General features: G+C 40.6%; 1 protein-coding gene across 1 annotated transcript in view; it reads right to left on the bottom strand.

Moving 5' to 3' along the window:
- LOC124775179 (transmembrane protease serine 9-like) overlaps nucleotides 1-15,515 on the bottom strand; it is a 236,125-nt gene that overhangs the window by 27,149 nt on the left and 193,461 nt on the right. The window lies entirely within an intron of this gene.

The following is a 15,515-nucleotide window of genomic DNA, read 5'->3' on the forward strand; positions in this document are numbered from 1 at the left end:
TTTAAATCATTAAAGTAGGTCAGAAAAAAAGAAAACTAACGCCATGATGTGCTAATTAACTAACCTACGTATCATCAAGCCATGCTCATTGAAGAAGTAAAGGAACCGTTATAAAATAAAGTAACTTAGCGTGTAGATGATAGTTTTCCTGTAAAGTACTGAAAAACTATTTAAATATTCATTGTATTATTCATGTTAATATTCAATGTAAAACTCATTGTAATTTAGATATAGAAACTTGTAAGTAGTAACATTAAACATTAAGTCATGTAACCCGGTGAAACAAAGAAAATACGCAGCGCCACGTCACGCCATTCGTCTGGGGAAGGAATACAAGCTGACAACAGAAGCGGAAGGTCGACAGGAGGCTCCAGTCTGAGTGTGAGAGTTTACATGATTACACAATACGGCATTCACGACAAACTGGAGACCAAAGAAAGGAACTTACTGACTCACGCTTCACATTGGTGCGGAGACCGAGCCAGGTGTATTTTGCAGAATATTGTTCCACACCTCACCCCAAAACCGAGAGGATGGGGAAAGCCCAGCAACAAGGAGGGACAAAGGACGTACACCTGCAAGGAAAGCGAAGCGACCCCATTAGCGATGCACAATAGCAGTGACTAAAACAGCAAACAGTAGGTAACAGTTCCATAGTACCACCACCTGGAAAAATTAACTAGGAATATTTCTCTCAATACCAAATGGAGAAGCTGATAACTGAAAACAGATATATCACTTCTGAAATTATCTATTCAAACTTAACCATATCTCATAACAACATTTCTGGTAATCCTTCCGAATAACTTTCACTGAATAACATACCCTACCCCTCTGCCTCAGAAGCTGCAAGTTCCAAGAAAGAAGACATGAAGACACAGCAAGAAACTAAGAGAAGAAAGGGTCCTAAGATGAGGGTAGAAGACAGCAAGATTTCTTTATAAATCCTATGCCTTAAACCAGTATGAGATTTGGCAGAATCAACAGAAAGCAATATTTAACAAAAGTATGGCAGTTATACCATACTAACTCTCAAATCAACCAAAGGCGGTCAAACCATCAAACAGAGTATACATAATTGGGACATCAAACTGCAGCAATCATAGAGGGGCTACACTCATCAACCTCAATGGCAACTACATCAATAAAGGACTATGCCACCTGTTGTCACATATTGCATTGGGCAAGTAGTTTGTCGTCAAAACAATGCAATATAGTATTGATCATGTAATGGCATTCGTGATCGAACACTCAGAACTGTAAATGTCTATAATCTTCATCAACACTGTGCAGAGACGGCAACTGCGAAGCAGCATCAACCACCACTGATCGACAGCAGCATCGGAAAGCAAACCCAGCCTAAAGTTTAAAGTGTAAAGTGCATAAATAAACAAAGTGATGTGTGTGACAAATTCAATGTAATATTTTAAAGAGTGCAAAAGATAATCACGTCAGGAAGGAGTGGAGATGTCTGTAAATATTCAGTCACATCTGTACCACTGTGAATTTGTACTTTATGTGTTTCATTTGTATTCTATAATAAGATTTGTAAATTCTTAAAGTATATTCATAAAAGTACCATGTTTCATATTTTGTAGTTCATGTGTAAATTTGCAAATGTCCATTTAGTCTAAAGACATGCCAATAAGAATTTGTGTATCGTAGATATTTTGGAAATGTGTTTTTAATGATAAATAATGTGAATGAATATAAAGTTTGTGTTATGCAAAAAATATTAACTATTTTAAATATGATAACAATTCAATATTGATGTCATATATATACAATGAGAATAGAGATAAGAGAAACAAAGGCTTCCTTAACTTCACTAATCTTTCACAATCATCAATGTCATGAATGTTTGAGAATTGTTGAGTGCTTGAAGTTATTGTAAAGAGAGAATCTAAAGTGTGGATGAACCATTTTAATAGAAGTTCACCCAAAGTACTAGAAAAAAATGTTGTAAGATTAGTCAAATAACACCTATAAAGGACTGTAAAGCCACATAATAATCATCTAAAACGAGGATACTGTATAAAGCAATACATTTCAAATCAAAGTAGAATGATAAAACGATATTATCTAGCATAAGATAGACAAGTATCTGGACAAGGATTAAAATTAACTAAATTTATAATGTTGCACTGCAATGAGCAATTCCTCAACCATTGACCACAGTGCACAAAATAAATTCGAAAGGGATGGCATGTGTAAGGCACCCGGATTTTATGGAACTTACAAGAGCTTCATCCATAATGATAGTATGATGCGGTATAAGATTCTCAGAAAATAATAATTATATTATCTCAACAAAACGCAATTGCAGTTATATACCAAAAACTAACAAAACAGTATCTACCAATTTATGTACAGGTGCATGAATAAACAAGTTAAAGTGAAACACATTTTGGAGATGAACCAAGCAGGTGGTTAATGGCATTCGAAAACCCCACTTAACAAGAGAACAGTGAGCTTCAGCACAGAAAGAGATAAGGCCAGAACCAATACATTACTCCTTTTAATATACATATAGCTGGGACCCAAGGTAAGTGGCTGGATGGCTTTAACAAGGCTAGGCTGCAACCTGGCAAGAAAAATAAAATTCACCTCTAATGAGACGGCGTTTGGCTGAATCCATACTGGGCAATGCAGATGCGACACGGTGGGGTGATACCCATTATATAAAAGCATTTCGAGAACTAAAATTTTTAGGTATCCCTCATCTCGCGGCAGACTGCACAAGTGTGTGGAAAATAGCGAGGTTATTGAGAACTTTGCTTTCTGCGAAGTGTGGACAATACACTTGAGGTATCATGGCGACAGATAGCAAAGAGGTAGTTAATTATTACTGCGGAAATTTTTATAGGGAAAGAGGTCGCTCCAGCCATTATTTCAACTACGGAAAAACTATCATTCTACAGAACGCAGGAAGGTTGAGAATGAGTGAATTCAGAGTAGGGAATTAGCGTTTCACATCCAGCATGCAGACAACGCTGTTGCAGATGCTGCTTGGTAAAGTACCATCGCGCACTAGGCCACAGTAAATGCTGATCCGAGATGAGGCTCACTCCAAATTGCGTCCACTATGACCATTGAATATCAACAGCTAGGATACTAACTTACTGTCACATTGAGTACATGAGAATTTTTTTTTTGGTTTCAAAAGTAAATTTATTCTCCATCAACTCAGTGCATTGACCAGCTATGACTTGTAGATGTAAATCAGCTAATGAAGATTTTAATCATTCTTTCCAGTGATAACAAATTGTTAATATGTAGAGATAACGATTTTAATAATCATCAATTCAATATGTCCAAGAGTTAAATACTTTGTTATTGAGTGTCAAAAGTAATTGATCATATTATGTATCACTTGACCCCTGAAGGCACAGCTGATAAACTGTATGTAGAATGAAAAAGGGAATAGCGGTTTTGTGTTTCTAGAATAGACCCCCAACTTTCACTTTTGTTAATTCATACATTCTAGTTATCTGACAGCAGTATTTCTAATGAATTTTGGTACGATTTGCACCTGATATTAGATGCCTTACAGGGCCAGGTTCATATTTATATGGAATGTCTGTTTAACACCCTGGGCTTGAGAAGACAGTTCAGATGTTTTGTCCATTTGTGCGCTAAGTGGTAAGCTAAGTTTGCACACATCAGTCCACTCGCAGTGCAGATAGAAAGTGTGGGCATTCTCTCACCAGGTGGAACCCAAATTATATAAATAGTCTTCTGCCGTGCGCATAAAGACAGAGATGTTATGTGCAGACCAAAGAGTCCAACCAAAGCAATAAATTATTTTCTGTGAGTGGTAAAAAGACGTTTTGGATGTAATATTGAACATTGTTCTGCCACATTTTTCCAGATTTTTGGTCCCCATTTGCCTTGATGTTCCTGAACACAGATATAAGTCTGTGGAAGCAGTAACCTCCTGATACATATCACTGCGAATTTGTCGTACGTTCATCGATCGCTCAAGAAATTGTCATTTTTGTGCTAAAAGTGAAAAAGAGTGGTTTGCGTGAAGCTAGATTGACATACTTTATGCGCAGCATTTTAGGGGATAACAAGAAGCTAATATTACCTATTAATGACCTATTACCTATAAACCAGAAAATATAAACGCACCTACAGTACAATCAATAGATATTGCACTTAAAGAAATGAGAAACTACGAACCAAGTGTTTGCCAAGTGTTTGCCGAAATGTGGAAGTATGCTGGTAAAGCAACTTAGACACATTTACATATTACTTTACAAAAAAACTAGACAACAGAAAAATTCCCAGAAGAATGGACCACAGCTATAATTAACACACTTCATACGAAAGGAGGCAAAAGTGATCCAGAAAACTAAAGAAAAATCTCGCTCTTGGACTGTAACTACAAGATTTTTTGCAATATTTTACACAATAGGATCAAAGAACAACTGGTCAAGGAACAGGGGGAATACCAAGGAGGCTTCGGACCTTGGAGAAACTGTTCTGAACAAATAATTGCTCTGAAATTAATCATGGCTTATTACTGTAAACCAAACAAGCCTCTCTCAATTGCATTTATACATTTTACGAAAGCATATGATTCTGCCCACAGACCCTCACTTTTGAAAATTTCGAACTCCACCAAAAATTTATTAAACTGATAGAACTTACCTTAACAAATACAAATTCGGAAATTAATTTCAGAGGGGAACATTCTGAATCATTCTCAGTAAAAACTGGCTTAAGACAGGGAGACGGTCCGTCACCCCTTCTTTTTAATTGTACCTGTGAATACATAATGAGGGAATGGTACAAGGAGAATTCGAAGCACATTTAGACTGGAAAACAAAAAAGATGACAAAGTTGAATTGTTTAGGATTTGCTGCTGACCTCTATCTTCTCGCCAACAACATTCAAGAAACCAAACAAAAATACAATCAATACAGTAAATAGCCTTGAGTGTTGTTGTTGTCTTCAGTCCTGAGACTGGTTTGATGTAGCTCTCCATGCTACTCTATCCTGTGCAAACTTCTTCATCTCCCAGTACTTACTGCAACCTACTTCCTTCTGAATCTGCTTAGTGTATTCATCTCTTGGTCTCTCTCTACGATTTCTACCCTCCACGCTGCCCTCAAATGCTAAATTTGTGATCCCTTGATGCCTCAGAACATGTCCTACCAACAGGTCCCTTCTTCTTGTCAAGTTGTGCCACAAACTCCTCTTCTCCCCAATTCTATTCAACACCTCCTCATTAGTTATGTGATCTACCCATCTAATCTTCAGCATTCTTCTGTAGCACCACATTTCGAAAGCTTCTATTCTCTTCCTGTCCAAACTATTTATCGTCCATGTTTCACTTCCATACATGGCCACACTCCATACGAATACTTTCAGAAACGACTTCCTGACACTTAAATCCATACTCGATGTTAACAAATTTCTCTTCTTCAGAAACGCTTTTCTTGCCATTGCCAGTCTACATTTTATATCTTCTCTACTTCGACCATCATCAGTTATTTTGCTCCCCAAATAGCAAAACTCCTTTACTACTTTTAGTATCTCATTTCCTAATCTAATTCCCTCAGCATTGCCCGACTTAATTCGACTACATTTCATTATCCTCGTTTTGCTTTTGTTGATGTTCGTCTTATATCCTCCTTTCAAGACACTGTCCATTCTGTTCAACTGCTCTTCCAAGTCCTTTGCTGTCTCTGACAGAATTACAATGTCATCGGCGAACCTCAACGTTTATATTTCTTCTCCATGGACTTTAATACCTACTCCGAATTTTTGTTTTGTTTCCTTTACTGGTTGCTCAATATACAGACTGAATAACATCGGGGACAGACTACAACCCTTTCTCACTCCCTTCCTAACCACTGCTTCCCTTTCATGCCCCTCGACTCTGATAACTGCCATCTGGTTTCTGTACAAATTGTAAATAGTCTTTCGCTCCCTGTATTTTACCCCTTCCACCTTTAGAATTTGAAAGAGAGTATTCCAGCCTTGAGTATTGGCCTTAAAATATCTTTTAAGAAAACAGAAGTAATACTAACGGAACCGCCACTGGTAAAAAAAACTGGAAGTGAAGAACAAGACATAAATTGTTGAAAAGATTAAATACTTGAGAGAAACAATCAAACACAGCCTGAACGAGAAACCACCATGGTAGAGTACAACAAACAAACTTATTAAAACACACCATGACATCAAGAACACATATAACAAAAAATGTCCCTCAACAGCCACAAAACTGAAACACTACAAAACATCACACAGCTGCAAATAACATATGCTAGGGAAGCTATATTTAAAACAACCTACACTGCAGCAATAGACAGATTACTAAAAACAGAAAGAAGGGTAGTCAGAACATGTATAAATAAAAAATACCAGACAGCCGAAAATTGGAGAATAGCTTCAGACGAAACAGTTTACAAAGAAATAGAACCAGTGAGAAGTACAATGAATATGAAACGGATCCCTTTCCTAGAACATTTGATGGGGATAATATAAAACAGAATTAGCAGGAGAATAATTGAGGAGTTATGGAATAGTAAGAGTGGCATTAGATGGATTGGAGTGATCAAGGAGGACATGATGAATTACGGATTACGATGGAGGATCTGAAAGGCAAGACAAACGCGCTCAAGATACTTTAGAACAAGCATATCACACTACCAATAAAAATTAACATACAGAGAATGGGAAGGATGATTTCGAATGAGGGAGAGAAGAGCAGGAGAGAAGGGCACGATCTGGAAGAATGAAAAAGCATTGGGCCAACGATAAATAGAATACCCTTATTCATGATATTGACTAAAGTGGTCCAAAGTAGGCCATTAAATAAAATACATAAGTAAATGGTATCTCATTTACAGTACTACTCCAGATAAACTTCGTAATTTTGCGACGTCCTTTTTCATATAATTTGCTGAAGAAGGCTGGAAATCAGTAATGTTCTTCTCAGTTGCAATTCAGAGCGCCCAGCCTCCTAGAGGTCCTTCGGTAACAGTGCGTGGACTCCCACGAGGAGGTCAAAGTATTTTGAAAGTATCTCTTTCACATTTTTGCGAGTTTCATTTTGGTGCATATTTTGCACATCGTGTAAATCATTTTCGATTTATACAATTCACGTTCACACTTTAAGAAATTTTAATTTTAGCGTTTTCTCCCCCCTTCGTCCAAACAAAAATATAAAGTCTTTTCTTTGTCACTAAAAGCTGTTACTTTACAAGTTTCTGAAGGTACTCTATTTTTGTTTTAGACTTCAGTTAGCAGAATAATCATCATTCGAAAGAACAAATCACCGAATGGACCGAGCTATTTCCTGTTTCCTCAGTTTTAAACAATATGTCGACATCATTCGAATGAATGTCCAACAGATTAACTAATAAGTAACACGTGTGTAGAAGAAGTGGATCATTTCAACTGCATACTTCCATCTTCCTATTCCATCTCTCATCTCTAAAATGGTGTACTACCTTTGCTTCTCGGCAGTGTATATGGTTTTCAAATGAAGGTCACTGCCGCATGTGTGTAGTGTAAGATAGGAAATTGGAGAGGTACACACCTGTGTTTTTTGATGTGCATAAACTTTGCCTATCGTGCTACTTCACGTGAAGAACAATGGCCTGATGTCGCCCGTAGGCAACGCGACCATAGCGATTGGCTCCACTAGCCATTTCCAGTTGCATGACAGATCCAGAGCCAAGTCATTAAATTATTTCCTGCCGACCTCCGCTGGGTAGCTTACACCGCCTCGCTAGGCAGGAAGCTCTTCATTACAGGGACACACCGCTTGCATCGGCACCTTCGCGTTCTCATCGATACGGTACGAGAACGTGTAAGTTCTACCACTGTAAAGACAGAAGATTCGCGACTCGGAATATCAGAACTGTGCAGTAAGTAGCGGCAGGAACACCACCACAAGATCACGCACCACTACACTCCAAACCATCGACTCTCGGAGAGAGATTATACCCGAGTTCAACACAATGGTAATGTATTGAACTAATTTTCTCCGAATCGTACAGTTTGGGGGAAAAGCAGTGAGAATAATTACTTTTGGAAACCTTTTATCAGACAAAGTCTGTTATAACAATAAACTGTTTCCCTTAATAAAACGGCCGCCAGCCCAAATCGGGCACATTGTCTACACAAAAGATAAAGTCTATTTTCGACACTGAATTAATAACTACTTCCATTTACTACGGTCACTTGGCAATAAATATTATTAATCCCACCTTCCGTTACTTATGGAATTTATCACTATACTTCAGTAATTATTTAAAGAAGACACACGTATGTTTCAACAAGGATACAAAAAAAAATTAAACTTATAGCTATCACTCATATGACCAAAACTATTATCTAACACACCTAAATTTCATTTCCTTAGGACTGTTATTTGTTAACGTTTTACTATCACCAATATTTGTCTGGCTTTCTTTAACCTAGAGAAGCAACACGAACAATTACTGTTAAGATTGTTGCAGTTAAACAATTACGTTACTTTACTTTCAGGAATACTATTGAAAACTTATCCTCATGGCCACGCAAAGCGGTGGCCCTTAAACTGATACGTGCAAACTATAGTATTTAACAACGATTTTCAGAATTTACTACCAAAACAGTACTCTTGCCAGTAATTTTCTATTATTCAAGCTTCAATAAACATCAGGACACTCGGAATAAATTCGTTTAGGTAAGGACGCTACTGAGGTAAATGAAATAGGAAAATTACGGTTAAACACAAAGGTACATTTAACACTTATATTCCACTGATTGAAGATGGGTGGTTGACACTGTAATACACTTCTAAATAAAGTACTTTGCCTGTTACTGATGTCGAAGGTGGCGTGAGGCGGTACTACATAGTAACACTGTGCAGGTACGGCTCTTGATGTACATAGCTCTGTCTTCTTCCTGGTGGCGACGGTAAAATTGCACATTTCTGAGCTATTAATTTATTGCCGTACTGCCCCAATCATGTAGAACACGTCGGAGGCCAAAAACCCAGTCTTGCAGGTAAATTCAGGGCCTGTAGTGCTTGACCAACGTAAGGCGTGTTCACTACTTGCAGGGCAGCTACCGACTGTATCAGCCACTTGCGCGCCAGAATCTCACTCGCGCGCCCCACCACCTTTTCCATTCCACCACAGAACGGAGTTCCGTTCTACCTATGATCCCTACACCTTTTCAACTTACACTTCTACTTACAAAAACCCTAAGTATGAACCATCTACAATTGCATGGCAACATATACATACAAAATTGACCTAATTAATTACAGTTGTATTTGAAATATTACATAATTATTTACAAAATATTATTCCACCTACGTCAAAGAGGTTATTTTAAATAGACAAACTACACTTAACAAAAGCTTGCTCTCGTTGTAGTATTTTCTTAATTTTTCAAAATTATTATGGGACAAAAAAATTTAAAATATATATATTAATGGCAGTATTATATTTACAATAGCATTACACGTTCTTCAACATCACTGTGTGATGGAAGCAGAACAGGGGTCAGAAGGGTCCACGGTGGGGGGGGGGGGGGGGGGGGGGATGCACATATCAAAAAGAAGTTTAGCATCATGTCGGCTCCGAGAGGTCCAGAACTTGTACAGACAAATGGAATAGAGATCAACATATACATTATTTCCACCCTTTTTATTGCTCATGAAAACCACACTACATGTTGTACCATCAAACAGTGAAACCTTCAGAGGTGGTGGTCCAGATTTCTGCACACACCCGTACCTCTGACACCCCGTAGCACGTCCTCTTCCATTGATGTATGCTTGTCTTCGTCGTGGCATACTATACACAAGTTCATCAAGGTAGTGTTGGTCCAGATTGTCCCACTCCTCAACAGCGAATCGGCGTAGATCTTTCACGGTGGTTGGTGGGTCACGTCGTCCATAAACAGCCCTTTTCAATCCATCCCAGGCATGTACGATAGAGTTTATGTCTGGAGAACATGTTGGCCACTCTAGTCGAGCGATGTCGTTATCCTGAAGGAAGTCATTCACAAGACTTGCACGATGAGGGTGCGAATTGTCCTCCATGAAGACGAATGCCTCACCAATAAGCTGCCATTATGGTTGCATTATCGGTCCGAGGATGCCATTGACGTATCATACAGCCTTTACGGCGCCTTCCATGACCACCAGCGGCGTACATCGGCCCCAAATAATGCCACCCCAAAACATTAGGGAACCTCCACCTTTCTCCACTTACTGGACAGTGTGTCTAAGGCGTTCAGCCTGACCGGGTTGCCTCCAAGCATTTTTCCGATAACTGACTGGTTGAAGGCATATGCGACACTCATCGGTGAAGAAAACGTGATGCCAATCCTGAGCGGTCCATTCGGTATGTTGTTGGGCCCATCTGTAGCGCACTGTATGGTGTCATGGTTGCAAAGAGGGACCTCGCCATGGACGTCGGGAGTGGAGTAGCGCACCATGCAGCCTGTTGAGCACATTTTGAGTCGTAACACGACGTCTTAAGACTGCACGAAAATCATTATTCAACATGGTAGCGTTGCTGTCAGTGTTCGTCCCAGCCATAATCCGTAGTTAACCGTCATCCACTGCAGTAATAGCCCTTGTGCGGTGTGAGCGAAGCATGTCATCAACAGTTCCTGTCTCTCCTTCATGAACGGAACAACATCACTTTGGTTCACTTCGAGACGCCGGGACACTTCCCTCGTTGAGAGCCCTTCCTGGCACAAAGTAACAATGCGGACGAGATCGAACCGCGGTATTGAACGTCTAGGCACAGCTGAGCTATAGACAACAAGAGCCGTGTACCTCCTTCCTGGTGGAATGACTGGAACTGATCAGCTGTCGGACCCCCTCCGTCTAATAGGCCCGCTCATGCATGGTTGTTTAGATCTTTGGGCGGGTTAGTGACATCTCTGAACAGTCAAAAGGACTGTGTCTGTGATACAATATCCACAGTCAATGTCTACCTTCAGGAGTTCTGGGAACCGGGGTGATGCAAAACCTTTTTTGATGTGTTTATTTTACGTGCAGTTGTAGGCTACATTACACGATGCCAGCCTAGTTTTCCGGCCAGAGAGGCTTCGAAGAAATTCGCTGACACTTTGCAAGTTCCTGTTGAGAAGGCGGTCCGTATATGATGACCAGTAAAGTACTGTACACCGTGATAAACTCTACCGTGGGAAAATCTCAGACGTATTTTCAAGCCAGTTCTTTTTTGTCTTATTTTGTCATTCATTTGATTTATAAGATAATTTTTATTTTGACTGGAGTAACAGTCACGGTAAATTTCTTGAATGATGCTGCCGCCATTTCACTGTAACAATTTTTTATTGTTGCACGAGTCTTATTTCGGTCTTAGGCCAACTTCCAGTACAAAAACTTATTTATCTGTCAAAAAACATCAGCCTGATATGAAATAAAAGCCCTTGTCAAAAAAGAATATTTGGTCATATAGACTTCTGGACCATTCACCGTTCCTCGTTTTTATGGTTCAAATGGCTATGAGCACTATGGGACTCAACTTCTGAGGTCATCAATCCCCTAGAACTTAGAACTACTTAAACCTAACTAACCTAAGGACATCACACACATCCATGCCCGAGGCAGGACTCGAACCTGCGACCGTAGCGGTCGCTCGGTTCCAGACTGTAGCGCCTAGAACCGCACGGCCACTTTCATTTGATGATATAGACTACTTACGTTTGTCCACTCAAAAACTACAATTTTGTGTGTATGCGTGTGTGTGTCAATGTTTGTGAAGCAAAGAACGACAGAATTTTTCAAAGTAGAACTTTCGTAATCAGAAAACTAATTACATTTTATGCTACCAGTTATCCCAAGTCATTGTTCGCATCCATAGCCCATGCCAAAATATGAGTTCTCATTTTTACTTATTGAGATTTGTTGTGAAGCAAGTATGCTTCGCCATTTTAAAAAAGAGAGCATATTGCACCACGCGTGTCTCAGGAGTTAGTTGCAGCTCAGCAAATGCGACGCGCTTTCAAGATAAGAGCAGTGTGACCGTCTTTCCAATACGCAACAGCTAAGCTACAATTAAATACTGAAAAAAGGGAACACTGAGTTTTTCCAGGACCCATTTATCAGTTTTACAGTTCAATGATTCACGGTGCTGAATTCAGACAATATTACAACAATATGGGAAATGTTAGTCGGCCTTGATGCAAAACACTTTTTATTACACTTATTTATTCTCCAAACTAATTTCAGCGAGAAATATCGCCTTCATCGACGAGTTCCTTAAATCTAAAACACGCAGAAAATAGCATAGTTGTAAAACACAGTAGCACGTATTACGTTTGTATTGTTTGTTCTTTAAATACAATTTTATGTGGATATCTTCATATTACCTTATTACTGAACGTTACAGCATGCTTTTCAGAATCGTTGTCGCTGTTTACGGCATATTTTCAGTGCTTTTCCTGTTGACGTTTTTCTCGGCATACATCATGTCATTTGCAACTGTGTGAGCAGCTGTTAGTAAACATATACTGAAACGTGAACTTACGTATGTCAGCATTATACAATTGGGATTGCTGTAGTGTTGTGGATCCGGTTTTGGTGTGTACTAGGCTGTTGCTTAGTCCGCCGTGTACTCGCGTTCGTTCGGCATCTTGCATGTAATTTAATACACAGAAAAAAAACTTCTGCACTTCGTTTATGATCAAAAACATTACGCTATTTTGCTGTACGCGTGTGTCACGAGATATGTACCGAATGTTGCGAGAAGGCTATGAAAATTGTAGCGGGAGTTCTGACGACTTCTGCTCCTCATTTATGTCTCTGTGTGTGATGGGGGAGTGGTTCTTTTGCGTGTATGTGCTTTCTGTTCTGTGTCCTGGGTCAGTTCTGTCAGAGTGGTAAGGAGGGTGTTGTTGCAGAGAGTTGTGATTTCGTTTATTACGTTTCTCCCTTCCGCTATGGCCTTCTGCATGTAGTAATTTTCTTCTATCGTTAGTTGTCGGTATACACTGTTGCTCTGTTTCAGGATGTGCAGATCGCTTTCAATATTAGTTGGGTTACAGTTTTCGTTCTTTAGGTGTTCTGCGAAAGTTGAATGTTTGCTGTCACTCTTTAGAGCTCTTGTGCGGCTGTATGCCTCTTTCGGAAATATCTGCTTGTGTTTCCTATGCATTGGGCCTGACAGGAGTTACATGTGAGTTGTATATTCCAGCATTGCTGAATTTGTCTGTGGTTCTTTTGTCTGGTCGTAGCCTTTTTTGAACTGTGTTGTTTGTTCTGAATGTTACTGGGATTCCTTGCTTTTTCAAGATGTTCCCACTTCTATGTGATATTTCATTATAGCACGGTGTACTATCTGTCTCTTTTTTCTAATGTCGTGTGGTCTGCTGCGCTGTCTGCGTGTTGTGTCTCTGGGTTTTCTTATCCTTTGGTTGTGCTCTTGAATGGGTGGCCGCTATTCTTATGTTTCATTTTTACCTTGTTGTTAAGGTTGTTTATTATGTCTGTTTTGTAGTCGGTTTCAACAGCATTGTATTACTCATGCTCATAAATTAAGAATAATTGCGGAATGTGGTGTCACACAACGTGGCACTACACAAAACTGGACCTAAAAGCATAGGCACATACGGAACACACACGACACAGATCTGTAAGTCCACGGTATTGGTGATAAGTGGAGAAAACCGTCCCGAAACACATGTGCCACAAAACGCCACTGTTTCCTGCGCATGTACCCCGACATCAATATGGGTATGATCACCATGCACGCGTACGCAGGCCGCACAACGGGTTGGCATACTCTGGATCAGGTGGTCGAGCAGCTGCTGGGGTGTAGCCTCCCTTTCTTGCACCAGTGCCTGTCGGAGCTCCTGAAGTGTCCTAGGGGTTTGAAGACGTGCAGTGATACGTCGACCGAGAGCATCCCAGACGTACCCCGATGGGGTTTAGGTCTGGAGAACAGGCAGGCCACTGCATTCGCCTGATATCTTCTGTCTCAAGGTACTCCTCCACGATGGCAGCTCGGTGGGGCCGTGCGTTATCATCCATCAGGAGGAAGGTGGGACCCACTGTACCCCTGAAAAGGCGGACATATTCGGGCAAAATGACGTCCCGATACACGTGACCTGTTACAGTTCCTCTGCCAAAGAGATGCAGGGGTGTACATGCACCAATCATAGCCCCACCCCACACCATCAAACCACGACCTCGATACAGGTCCCTTTCAAAGACATTAAGGGGTTGTTATCTGGTTTCTGCTTCACGTCAGATGAAAACCCGGTGAGAATCACTGTTCAGACTATACCTGGACTCAGAATGAGATTTTCACTCTGCAGCGGAGTGTGCGCTGATATGAAACTTCCTGGCAGATTAAAACTGTGTGCCCGACCGAGACTCGAACTCGGGACCTTTGCCTTTCGCGGGCAAGCGCTCTACCATCTGAGCTACCGAAGCACGACTCACGCCCGGTACTCACAGCTTTACTCCTGCCAGTACCTCGTCTCCTACCTTCCAAACTTTACAGAAGCTCTCCTGCGAAACTTGCAGAACTAGCACTCCTGAAAGAAAGGATATTGCGGAGACATGGCTTTACCAGCAACCAGGTCCAATTCCCGCTTACGGGCGTTGATAAATGTCAACCGGGACAGTTGAAAATGTGTTCCGCGAGCGGGACTCGAACCCAGGATGTCCTGCTTACATGGCAGACACGTCTGAAAGAATATATACCATTTTCATATAGACAAGACTTACCGACCAATGATCTTCAAATGTGCGTGAATTCCTAAGGGATCAAACTGTATAGGTCATTGGTCCCTAGACTTACACACTACCTAAGCTAAGTTAAACTAACTTATATTAAGAACAACACACACACCCATGCCCGAGGGAGGACTCGAACCTCGGCGGGAGTGGCCGCGCAGCCCGTGACAGAACGCCTCAAACCGCGCGGCCAATGATCTTCTTCAGTGCGGATGCACTCACATTGCCCGAACTCTTACGGGAATCGGTAGATTGACTGCAGCGAGTAATGATGGTCACTACAAATGTAGTGTGTGGACATTAAGTTGGAAGTGTGGGTCTCACGGGGAGCATGCCAGAGGTAAGTCCATGCAGTCGCACTATCTTGTGTGTCCTCTGTGGCTCAATCGGATAGAGCCGGCACGGTAGCTCAGCGTTTTCGGTCAGAGGTTAGTTGTTGCTCTCTGTGATAACAAACTGAGTGAACGGATGAACGATGATTCTGAACAGGTGTCCGCTCCGAACAAATGCAACAAACAATAACGAACAAAATGAGAACAAAAAAAAAGTAGAGCGTTTGCCATGTAAGAAGAGGTCCCGGGTTCGAGTCCCGGTTGGGGCACACATTTTCAACCCGTTGATATTTATCAACGCCTGTAAGCAGCTAATGGTGCATATTTCATTGTAATTTCGTACTTAATTATGTACAAAACAAAAAATTCCGCCAGAACAAATCTTCCTTTTGTCAGATAAGTTATGCATCTTATTATTATTAATAATATTGTTATTATTGGCAGTG

Source organism: Schistocerca piceifrons, chromosome 2 (assembly GCF_021461385.2).
Source record: "Schistocerca piceifrons isolate TAMUIC-IGC-003096 chromosome 2, iqSchPice1.1, whole genome shotgun sequence".
Taxonomy (NCBI): Eukaryota; Metazoa; Arthropoda; class Insecta; order Orthoptera; family Acrididae; genus Schistocerca; species Schistocerca piceifrons.